This window comes from Symphalangus syndactylus, chromosome 9 (assembly GCF_028878055.3).
Source record: "Symphalangus syndactylus isolate Jambi chromosome 9, NHGRI_mSymSyn1-v2.1_pri, whole genome shotgun sequence".
NCBI lineage: Eukaryota > Metazoa > Chordata > Mammalia > Primates > Hylobatidae > Symphalangus > Symphalangus syndactylus.
The window spans coordinates 134,544,554-134,557,508 of NC_072431.2; positions in this window are offsets into that span (position 1 = coordinate 134,544,554).

A 12,955-nucleotide genomic window follows, 5' to 3' on the forward strand; every position below is an offset into this window, starting at 1 on the left:
TTTTAGATCCCACAAATAAGTGAGAACATGTGATGCTCGTCTTTCTGCATCTGGCTTATATCATTTAATATAATGACCTCCAGTTCCATCCATGTTGTTGCAAATGACAGTATCTCATCCTTTTTATGGCTAAATAGTACTCCATTGTGTATAAACATCAAATTCTTGTTATATTTTCATTAGTTGATGGACACTTAGGTTGCTTCCAAATTTTGGCTATTTATATATTTATTTATTTATTTAGAGACGGAGTCTTCTTGCTCTTTCGCTAGGCTGGAGTGCAGTGGGGTGATCCTGGCTCACTGCAATCTCCGCCTCCTGGGTTCAAGTGATTTTACTGCCTCAGCCTCCCCAGTAGCTGGGATTACAGGCGTGTGCTACCACACCCAGCTAATTTTTGTATTTTTAGTAGAGACGCGGTTTCAACATGTCGGCCAGGATGGTCTCTATCTCCTGACCTCATGATCTGCCCTGACCTCTCCTGACCTCGTGATCCACTTGCCTTGGCCTCCCAACCAAATTATAGCTGTTATGAACAGTGCTATAATAAACATGTCTCTTTGATATACTGATCTCCTTTGTTTTGGGAATATATCCAGCAGTGGGATGGCTGGATCACGTGGTAGCTCTACTTTTAGTTTTTTGAGGAACCTCCAAACTGTTCTCCATAGTGGTTATACTAATTTACATTCTCATTAACAGTGTATGAAGGTTCCCGTTTCTGCACATCCTTGCCAGTATTTGTTATTGCCAATCTTTCAGATATGAGCATTTTAACTGAGGTGAGATAATATCTCATTGTAATTTTGATGTGCATTTCTCTGATGGTCAATGATGTTGAGCATTATTTCATATGCTTATTTGCCATTTGTATGTCTTCTTTAGAGAAATGTCTATTCAACTATTTTGCTCATTTTAAAATCAGATTATTCGATTTTTCCTATAGAAAAAATCTATATTTGAACTCCTTATATATTAATCGCTTGTCAGATGGTTAATTTGCAAATATTTTCTCCCATTCTGTGGGTTGTCTCTTCATTTTGTTGATTGTTTCCTTTGTTGTGCATTTGCTTTTTAATTTGATGTGATCCCATTTGTCCATTTTTGCTTTGGTTGCCTGTGCATATTGGGTACTACTCAAGAAATTTTTGCTCAGTCCAATGTCCTGGAGATTTTCTCCCGTGTTTTCTTATAGTAGTTTAATAGTTTGAGGTCTTATATTTAAGTCTTCAACCCATTTTTATTTGATTTTTATATATGGTAAGAGGGATCTAGTTTCTTCTGCATATGGATAGCCAGCTTTTCAGCACCATTTATTGAAGAGACTGTATTTTCCCCAACATATATTCTTGGCATCTTTGTCGAAAATGAGTTCACTGTAAGTGTGTGGATTTCTTTCTGGGTTCTCTATTCTGTTCCACTGGTTATGTGTCTTTTCTTATGCCAGTACCATGCTCTTTTGGTTACTATAGCTCTGTAATATAATTTAAAGTCAGGTAATGTGATTCCTTCTGTTTTGTTTTTGTTTTTATTTTTTGGCTTAGGACAGTTTGGGCTACTCTGGGTCTTTTGTGGTTCTATATTAATTTTAGGATTTTTTTCTATTTCTGTGAAGAATGTTATTGCATTGAATCTGTAGATTGCTTTGGGTAATATGTACATTTTAACAATGTTGATTCTTCCAATCCATGAACATGGAATATCTTTCCTTTTTTTTTTTTGTCTTCTTCAATTTCCTTCATCAGTGTTTTATAGTTTTCTTTGAAGATCTTTCACTTATTTGGTTAATTCCTAGGTATTTAATTTTATTTGTGGCTATTGTAAATGGGATTAAAAAATGTCTTCAGATCGTTCACTGTTGGCATAAAGGAATGCTACTGATTTTTGTATGTTGATTTTGTGTCCTGCAACTTTACTGAACTCGTTTATCAGTTCTAATAGATTTCTTTGTGGAGACTTTAAGTTCTTCCAAATATAAGATCATATGAATTGCAAACAAAAATAATTTGTCTGCTTTCTTTTCCATTTAGGTGTCCTTTATTTCTTTCTCTTGTCTGATTGCTCTAGCTAGGACTTCCACTACTATATTGAATAACAGTGGTAAAAGTGGGCCTTGTGGTATTCAAGATCTTAGAAGAAAGGCCTTCAATTTTTCCCTACTCTGTAGCTTACTTTTATTGAAAGAGTCTCACTGAGAATGTCATCAGAGAGAGAGAGAAAAAACACTGCAGAAATAGCAAACAGCCTCGCTTGACAGGCCCTTCCCACTTAGCAGCCAGGACAACAGGGTGGAGCGCATGGAAAAGCATCAGAAGACATGATGCTATACAAAGGCCTGCAGGAGGCACTCTACTGTCCTGCACTGTTTTGATGTTTCATTATATTGAGGGGATGCTGTCATTTTTAAATATGAAAACATAATTTTCCTGACTCTCCTTGACATTAATACCTTTTTCACACCTATTTCCCCCTCACTTTTTTAACCTACAGAATTCCTGTAATCTTCCATCCACAAAAATGCAGAAGCCATAAATATTTTGATGGAATTCATTCCTAATTTGCCACAGGTAATTAATATACTTTCTGACAATCAGTTATTATTGAGGAACCTGTAATATTCAAGGGGATTTCTACCTTTTCTTCTCCCATTTGGTTTAATTTGCTGTACAGTAAATTGTGTCAGAAAATTTAAAAATAAATTATGTAATGATAATTGATCATAGTAATTATTGATTTCTTGTACAATTTCCCCTTGCAATCTTTATTATACCTTACGTGACATCCAAGTCAGTCACCGCAGGTTATTAGAAATGTGAAAAATCAAACCTACTGTTTGCATTTTCATTTTTCTGTAGGAAACAGTTTTCTCCAAAGTGTAATTTGTATCAACACTTTTTGCTATAGTGTTTTATCTTTTTAATTAAATGGTACAGTGGCATTAATCATTTTTAATTATATTTACTTAAAAATAATTATAAACCAATATAACTTTACACACCTAACACCAGGTACATAAAACGGAACAAAATTATTTCATGGAACTTTTGAATTTAGACCATATGGACATAAAACTACAAACCTTGCAATTTTCTACCTGAGTTAGAGTGGGTATACATTGTATTATTCACATAGTCTTTGCAAACAATCAGATTGGACAGAAAACCTATTTCCTTTGGATTTTGTGCCCAAGTAAACATGATTGTTTGTCAAAATTGAAATCTTTTATGCTTCTAAGAGATCCAAATATGCATTTTAAGTGATAAACTGATAAGTCCTAACAGAGTATTTCTTTGTGTAATAATCATGAATTTATTAGCAGTCTCTGCTGTGCAAAAAAATAAAAATTCTACTTCTTCATTTTTAACAAATGAACAGATATCAAACTCTGCTACTAAATGGGAAATTAATTCACAGAGATTATTTTATTACAATTATTCCATTTGAGCTTTATCTTGAATCCTGGGGTCTTAGCACCAAAGCATCAAAGCTCTCAGGGCCCATAGTGCTCAACGGTTCCTACTGCAACACACTGAGGGCTAGTCTGCATGGTCCTCTCATTTGCGGCTTGTCTCTCTTCCTGGTTGCAGGGGAATTTTGCCAAAAGTTGCCATCTATTCTTAGGGTACTACACATCTCCTACCCTGGAGTCTTCAACTCTCGATGGCACCACCACTGAGCAGTATACAGCAGAAACCAAGACCTGAACTAGAGATAGATAGATAGATAGATAGATAGATAGATAGATAGATATAGATGATATAGATAGAAAAATCTTGATATAGATGGAAAAATCTATCCCTTTATCTGATCTCTCCCTTCCTCTCTTTATCTTATATCTTGTTAGACATACTTGCATAACCTTTTGGCTGATCAAGTATTTGCAAATGATGGGAAGAGTAGCTTTAAGAAGATTCCCTTTGACTGCTCTCTGTTAGTTTGCCTGTTTGTGCTAATGATTGGTGTATGTATAAAGGTTGTAACTTTATCAATTCTTGAGAGATGTATAGGCAACAAAAGCAATTGAAGTACTCTTAATACATTGCAACAGGGTCATTGGGCTGTGGCTATGCATTGGCTTTTTGCCTTCCAGCGTACTGGAGACAACTGGGGATCTTTCAAAATAATGATATCTGACTCTGACACCAGGACATAATGATTTGATTATTTCAGCATACAACAAAGGCAATGAGATTTCATTAAAAGCTTCCAGGGGAATCTAATGTGCTGTAACACAGGAGAATCCCCTGGGCAGGATTAGTGCTTAGTGTGGGAGGGTGGACAATGGACCACTGAGGAAGAGTGTCCAGATACACAGGATGGCCTTTACTATTTTGTTTCTAATAAATAATTGTAGATCAAAAATCCGGTGAGTCATTCAACAAACTGTGTTATATCCGTATCATGGAATAGTAGTCAGTGATAAAAAAAAAAAAAGTAACCAATTAATTAACCAACTAATACACACAACTTGGGAGAACCAACACAGAATTTGGCTGAGTGAAAAAAGCCAGTCCTCAAAGGTTACATATTTTATGATTGCTTTACAAACTAGTATTCAAATAAAACATTTTAGAATTAGAGAACAATTTTTCCATGAGTTAAGGCTAGAGGGTGGAGCATGGGAATGAAGTGAGTGTGACTATGAAGATTCTTGTGGTATTAGGATGGTTTTATATCTTGGTTGTATCAATGTCAATATCCCAGTTGTTATATTGTAGTAAGTTATCATTATCAAAAACCAGGTAAAGCATACATACGATTATTTTGCATTATTTCAGATCTTCACATGTGTGATTCTACCTTATCTTAAAATTCAAAAATTAATTTCAAAACTTCCTCAAAGTCCTAAGAGGCATTGGGATTAGGTGTTGGTTAGTTGCTGTTGGCAGCCACATAATATAGTAGGAATTCATAGGAGATATGAGGTAGTTGGAGAGATAGTAATTGTGACATAAAAAGGAGAAGCATATTCACTCTTTAGAATATATAATTCAAGTGCTACTAAACTATGCCTAAGACTGTCACAAGAAACTGATACATATAAGCTTAATTTATTTCACATATAAAACCCCACAGTCACCATAACTCTCAATGATGAAGAACTGAAAGCTTATCCTCTCAGATCAGAAACAGGGCAAAGGTGTTCACTTTAACCAATTCTATTCACATAGTATTGGAAGTCTTAGCTAGACAAACCAATTAACCAATTAATCAGATAAGAAAAACATGGAGAAAATGCACGAAAATTAGAGAGAAAAAGTAAAATATTGTCTGCCTTCAGATGATATAAACTTATATGTAAAAAGAACAAAGGCTTTGAAAACAAATATTAGAACTAATAAATAATTTCTGTAAAGAAGCAAGATTAAAACTCAGCATGCAAAAATTGATTGCCAATGAACATCCAGAAACAAAATTAAGAAAACAATTTTATTTTTAATAGCACTAAAAACAATAAAATACTTAGGAATATACTTAAGGAGAACCTACAAGGTATTGCTCGAACATACTAAAGAAGTCATAAATAGCAGAGAACACATATGTTCACAGATTTTCCTGAATTAAATGACTTAATATTGTTAAGATGTCAATACTACCTGAAGCAATTTACAAAATCAATGTTATCCACATCAAAATCCCAGGGATGTTTTTCTGTAAAAATAGGAAAACCCTTCCTAATATTAATATGCAATCTCAAGAGACTCCTAAAGAATCAAAACCATGTTGATAAAAAAAGAACAAAGTTGGAGTACTCACCCTTCCTGTTTTCAAAACTGTCTACAAAGATCCAGTAGTCAAAAGAATGAGCTATTGTCATGAGGACAATTATATAGACCAATGGACTAGAGCAGAGAGAATAGAAATTAGTCGCTGCTATTTAGTAAAATGATTTCAGAGAAGGATGTCAAGACCATTCCATGGGGAAATAACAGTTTTTCAACAAGTGGTGCTGGGAAAACTGGATATACACACACAAAAGAAGGACTTGATCCTTACCTCACACCATATATAACGTTTAACTTAAACTGTATCAAAGACAAAATGTAAGAGCTAAAAATAAACTTCTTAGAAGAATCCATAAAGGAAAATCTTCTTGACATTGGATTTGTCAATGATTTCATGAATATGACACCAAAAGAGCAGGAAATAAAAGAAAACATACATATTTGACAGTGTCAAAATTTAAAACTTTTGTGTCAAAGGATACTACCAAAGAGTAAAATGAAAATTTAGAAAATGGTGGAAAATAATCATACATTATATCCTGAAGAAAGGTTGAATATCCTGAACATATAAAATAGAAAATAATTTTTAGAAAGGAATAATATGAGGAGACACCTAGAAATTCATTTTTATGTAATCACTTATGTTGTAGAACAGCATTGCACACAGAGTATTCTCCAAAGTTCATCAATCTGTGTAAAGAAATGTGAAACACCAGTTTTGAGAAGCCTCTCCCAAGCACCTTGTCTTAGTGAAAACATAGCTAAAATCACTTATTCTGATCATTGTGTAGTCCTAGCAGTTATTGTTTGAAGAGTTATACAATATCAGCATTTGATGGGTGATGACTGGGACTTCCTCCCATATGGGGAACATAGATCATGTTTTTTATTGAGAAGAAAGAGGATTTATTAATTTATTTCCAAAATACCGTAATGTCCATCAGTCCCTGTGGTTTACTTGAATAGAACAGATCTGGTCTGACTAGGTTTTCTTTCCAAACAATGAATATGAACAAGTGGTACTATTTGCATTTAAGATTTACTAATACTTTGAGAGTTATCTAATAAGCCCATTGTCCCAAAACTGTGTTGAATGTTTTTAAGTTTAAAAAATAAAATTTCTGTTCATAAATTACCACACATACAGTATGTAGTAAATCAATCATAAAGAGATAGGTTTTTGTGCATGAAAATGTGTATCAGTAATAATTAGAGTATCAAATTAAAATATTTAGATAACCAAAACAATTCACCAATCACCCAAGAGAGTTCAAATAAATAAATTGGTAGAAACAGTCCAATTTTCCCCCACTTTAAGAAGACCTCCATAGGTGCTCTCCCAAGACTTAACAGTCAAGTGTCTATGATCTCTGTGTTTTCTCAGCCTTGACAGGATTTCTAGAGGACAGATGAAAGTATGGATCTTTGAAATTCCCTGTAAGTTGAAATCTTAAAGTTTGTCCACAGTGAGATGCCATCTCAACCAGTCAAAATGATGATTATTAAAAAGTCAAAATACAACACGTGCTGGTGAGGCTGCAGAGAAAAGGGAATGCTTATTCATTGTTGGTGGGAATGTTAATTAGTTCAGCCACTGTGAAAGCAGTTCAGAGATTTCTCAACAAAATTAAAACAGAGCTACCATTCAACCCAGCAATCCCATTACTGGGTATATACCCAAAGGAAAAGAAATCCTTCTACCAAAGAGACACATGCACTTTTATGTTCATTGCAGCATTATTTACAGTAGCAAAGACATGGAATCAACCTAGATGACCCTCTGTGATAAATTGGATAAAGAAACCGTGGCAAACATACACCACGGAATGCTATACAGCCACAAAAAAGAACAAAAATGTCCTTGGAAGCAACTTGGATGCAGCTGGAGGCCATTATCCAAAGTGAATTAACACAGGAACAGAAAACCAAATACCACACGTTCTCATTTGTAATTGGGAGCTAAACATTAAGTACACATGGACATAAAGATGGGAACAATAGACTCTGGGGACTACAAGAGGAGGTAGAGAAGCAGGGTGGCATGGGCTGAAAAACTACCTTTTGGGTACTATGCTCACTACCTGAGTGATGGGATCATCCATACCCCAAACCTCAGCATCACACACTATGCCTGTGTAACAAACATGCACATGTACCCTCCGAATCCAAAATAAAAGTGGGAAAAAAAAGATTTCAGGTTTATACAATTGTGAATGGGAAATTGCCTTGTAAATCTTAAATATTATTATATAAAAGCTTAAAGTGATGTTATTGAAATTTTAATAATGTTCACAGGACTTGGTTTAAATATCATCAGTTAGCTTTCTTTTGTGAGCAATTGCTCCATCCACTCATCAGAATACTGAGGATGAATAAACAAGGCACTATAGAAATCAATCTAATTATAATCTCTAACTGCTTTGAAGAAGAAATGAAAACAAATGTGGGGGAAGTTAGGAAGAATAGTAAATGTTATACAGCAAGTGTTAATGGAGACGGTCTCTATCTGATGAGCTTACATTTCAATTTTATTTTTATTTTATCTGAATTTTCCATAATGACCAGGACATGCCTTTAAATGAGCAAATGACATTTAAAATTACAAATATTTTAGTAAACATGACAATACTCATGGAGGAGGAAAGAAAAAAGAAGTAGAAAATTTAAATTAAAATCGAGCAAAGAGTAGAACTTGGGAGCATGGAGATGACAAGGGATATGAGGAGTGGAGGTAGGGTGGGTGAATAAGAGCTGAGGGAGAAAGTTCTTTATGGTAGGTGGAAAAGTGGTAGAACTTGGACCACTGACTCAAAAGGTGAGTAATAGCTCTAGGAAGACATATAGAAAGTAGTCTGAAGCCCAGATTGGCACATAAGCACAGGCTGTTAGGCAACAGCATTGATGCTCCCTAAAGAAAGAGTGAAATGCCCAGAACAGGACAGACCAGCTCCAGCATACTCAACTGTTCTGGTCCTGTCTGCCAGTATTCTGGCTACTGCAAAGTCAGCTTCAGAGAGAACCCCACAAAATGAGTGAGTGAGGAAAAGGTGAAGTTAAGTGGCACTGAATTCCAAGAGACCACAATGTACAAGGATCCCCAGGACAGAATCTCCAGCATCCAGGAGGAGCTTCTGCAGGTATCTGGACCACTCATAAGCAAATGGCCCCCCAATCCCTGGCCATCCTACACTTCCTATTGGTTACGTTAGGGCAACCGATCCATTGGAACAGCGGCCTACAAGGCCTGGCTCCACAGCTCTGTAGCTGCTCTTGCCCAGTCCTTACTCCACAGAGGTTGATACCTGAACTTTGGGCTTTTCCTTTATAATGTACTTTTATTGAAAGAGTCTCCGTGGGACAGCTGGGAGGAGGTAGGACCTGGGTGGGGGTGTAGGAAGGTGCCGGGGGTGAGGAGGACAGGCACCTGGACAGCGAATTTCGAATTGAGAGAAAAGTGGGCAAACAGAGAGGTGGTGCACTGATTATCAAGCTGCTTTACATGCCAGACAGGCACAGGGACTCTGAGACCGGTTAGGGTCCTCGAATGGGAGACAGGAAGGGCCTTAGATTTAATGACTCTTCTTTTGTCCAAAAGCTAGACGGTGGCCTAAGCAATTAAAAGCGTCCAATCTCTCTCTCTTTGTTTTAATGGTTTTAAATGCACTCCAAGAGAGTCTTGCCTGGCATATTTTTTAATTGGGTCTTATAGGGTGTTGAGAGACAAGAGTTGTTAAGAGAAAGATGCCTGGATCATTAGAGGAGAAATTGGAGAGGACCAGAGACAAGGGAAGCTACCCCTTCAGACCATTATAGCTGAAGATCTGATTAATGTTTTCAGCATTTGAAGCTGCAATGGATTTTAAAAGTGAAATTTCAGAGTTGAGCATAGTTCAATACCAGAATGGTATTTAAACTTTACCAAGTCACAGGGTAGTCATAAAGATAAATTGCAAGTTAAGTTAGAATTAGCAAGGGCAGCTTTCTAAAGCTATAGAGGCTACTCTAGTCAGTCTAATAGGTCGTATTAAATTCTGAAAAGCTAAGGTAAATTACTAATTATTGTTTTACATTTAATATAGAGGAAACAGGTTTTGAATGGGCAATGTGTGAATCCAAAATTACATCTTGTAAGTGCATTGGTGGTATCGTGGTGCACATGGCTGCCTTCCAAAATTACGTCTTGTAGACTATATGCATAACCTATATTAAATCCCTAAATGACCCCATTTAAAGTCATCATGTACAGCAAACACTTGCTTCCTTTTTATAGGATTCACAGCGTGATTTCAAAGTTATTTACTTTTCCTACATTGTTGGTCAGAGTTGATTTTATTATAAAATAGGGAAAAATAACAAGGAGTTTAGGAAAATTACTAATGCAAACCAAGGAAGAGTAGATTGTAGTACAATTTGTGTTTAATTTTCACTTTTTCTGAATAAATTAGTGAAAATGCTCATTAAAAACCTTTGAAAACTGTAGATGAATTTAACAAGAAAAATGGAAAGCACACATAGAAAATCAATGTTAAATGTCTGGCGTTGGGGTGGATGTAGATATAGACGTACAGTTATATGTGAATAGAGACTTAAATATGTGAGTCTTTCTATTGGAAAATTTGTGATTATGAAAGAAATTTCCTTAGTGTTATCTAGTCCATAATGCAATTGGAAGTTATCAATCAAAATAGCCTTAGAGAGACTCAAAAGTGCCATGATGCAAGCATTTTGATTGTCATGGAAAGAGTCCACAGACAGGAGAGTGAAGTTAGCAGATCCTTAATAATACTGGAGTACTTCAAGGTGCCCAACTCTAAGTAAGCTAAGTTGTTTAGATGTTAGGATACTTGCTGATTCTCTTTGGTGTTTAATTACATTGAGGCAATGGTTACAATGCGATCCAGGCAAAATTCTGTAATTTTTCTAATCCTCTTTGACGTGAATGTTTTTCCTCACCTTTCACCCCTCCTTTTTGACTTCACAGAGATGATGTCATCCACCACTAACAAAGATGCAGGGACCTTAGATATGATGTTGGGATTCATTCCTAATTTGTCACAGGAGCTGAAGGCAATTTTGTCTGAGGGGCAGCTGTCACTGAGAAAGGTACTACTTTCCTGACAAAAGAGAAGTGAAGCTGATGATGCCAGTAAACTATGCTGTGAAGAATGTTGTGACAAAGGGACTTTTCTGAAAGTATGCACAAAGTAAAGTAATTGTGAACTTCTCACCTAACCTCCTATGTATTCTCCGTGAAACATTCACTGATGTCCAATTCAGTGACCACTGATTGTTAGAATATGAGAAATCATTATTAATGCTTACATGTTTACTTGCTCTGTAACAATATAGTCTTTTCACTATTGTACTTCTATGAAATTGATCTTTTTTCTGCTGAAAAAGTCTCTTTTTCTTTTTTATTAATAGTATATGTAAATCAATTGCTTTTGAATCTTATTAACTATATAATGATTATAAAAGCTTTATTACTTTAACCAACATAATAACTTTTTATACACAACTGACACCAACCACATATAACAGTTATACATTTATTTAATCAATTTTGTCACATATACTACATCAACACAAGACCACAAACATTGCAATATTTTACTTCATTGGACATGGGAGGGTTTGGGGCTTAGTGAAATATTATTTGAAAACAATCTCAACTGACAATAAATATATTCAGATTTTTGTGCCCAAATGAACTCAACTGTTTCTCTAGTAAGGTTTTTTATGCCTCTAAATAAACATATCATCATATAGATAACTGAATAAATAACTCATTTTTTCGCTTAGAAAGAACTAGTAAGGAAATGGATTCAAGTCTACCATTTTAGAATTTACAGAACATTTACATAAGTAAAACAAACCATGAAATAATATGAGCATTTCTTAGAGTTGGTAAAGCATCATGGTATCATTTTTAAATTTAGTCAGTTTCTTCAACCTCTGTATCCATACATTTTAGCTAGCCTTTACAGAGAAAATGGACTTCAGAAAAAATTTACTTTAGAAAAAGTAAATTGCTTCAATCAAATGTCTGAAAACAGAATTATAGGAGACTAACACAGAAGTTCCTATATTCCAAAGTTCCATACATGGTCAATCATAACCAAGGCTCTAAGGTTTATCATGTCCTCTCCTAGTCCCTCCTGGAGAGCTTCTTCTCATTGAGAGAGCAGAGAATGACAGAATGTAACTGTTTGGGGAGAAAGCCAACATGTTTTAAGAGTTGTGCTTTCATGGTGGAACCTTTGTAACTCTTGCATTCAAACTTACTTATCTGCAGCACACAGCTCGCTGTCCATTCCAGAACACATTTTCTCCAAGTTCGTCCTTAACTGATAACACTGAGGGCTGTCACTATTATCTACTGTCTACTGAAGTAGTTGCCTCAGTCTGCACCAGTGCATACTCCTACTACTAGCCTATCTTTCTCTCCATTTTTCCCTCTACTTCCCCAGATGTGTCATGACCCCTACCTTTTTTATTCCCAAAGACTGTTTTTGTGCAACAGGTATCAATTTTAAGGCACAGTCTCTCATGTGCAGAAACTATCCACCTTTCTTCTTTACCAAATCAATAGCAATCCCAGTTCTGTCACTTAGTAGAGAATTCAACATCAGACATTGTTCTAATGGGGACACCCATGAAGGTGTGCACTGAACCCAGGGTCTTAGCACCAAACCACTAAGACCCTTGGGCTGCACTATCCTCAATGGCTACCACTGCAACACTCAGTGCAATCCCACATGGTCCTCTCACCTCTGTACTTGTGTCCCTCACTGGGGACAGAAAGAATGCTGACAAGGATGATATCTCTTCCCTTGGATAGGAAAGTTTCAACCTCCGGGTAGTTTAAGGAAATAATCATATTATCTCCCTTCTGTCTCTTTTTCTGTGTCTGTCTCTGTATTTCTCTCTCTCTCTGGCTCAAGTCCTATCAGGGTTCCTTGTATAACTTTTTACATGTCTTTGGGCATTTATAAACAATTGGAAGTGCAGCTTTAGGCATCTCCTTTCTAGCATAGCCCTTCAAAAGTAAGCTAGACAGGCAAAAACCAAGGCCCAGGCAGCCTGCTTGAACTGGGCTGGGGAATGGAAATGCGAGGCGGAATAGTACAGTATCATGCCAAGCCAGGATAACATCTCAAGAAATTATCCTAAGACACACACTGATCACTCACCTTTTCAGCCTTTCCTTCTCCCCAGCATTAGTCCAG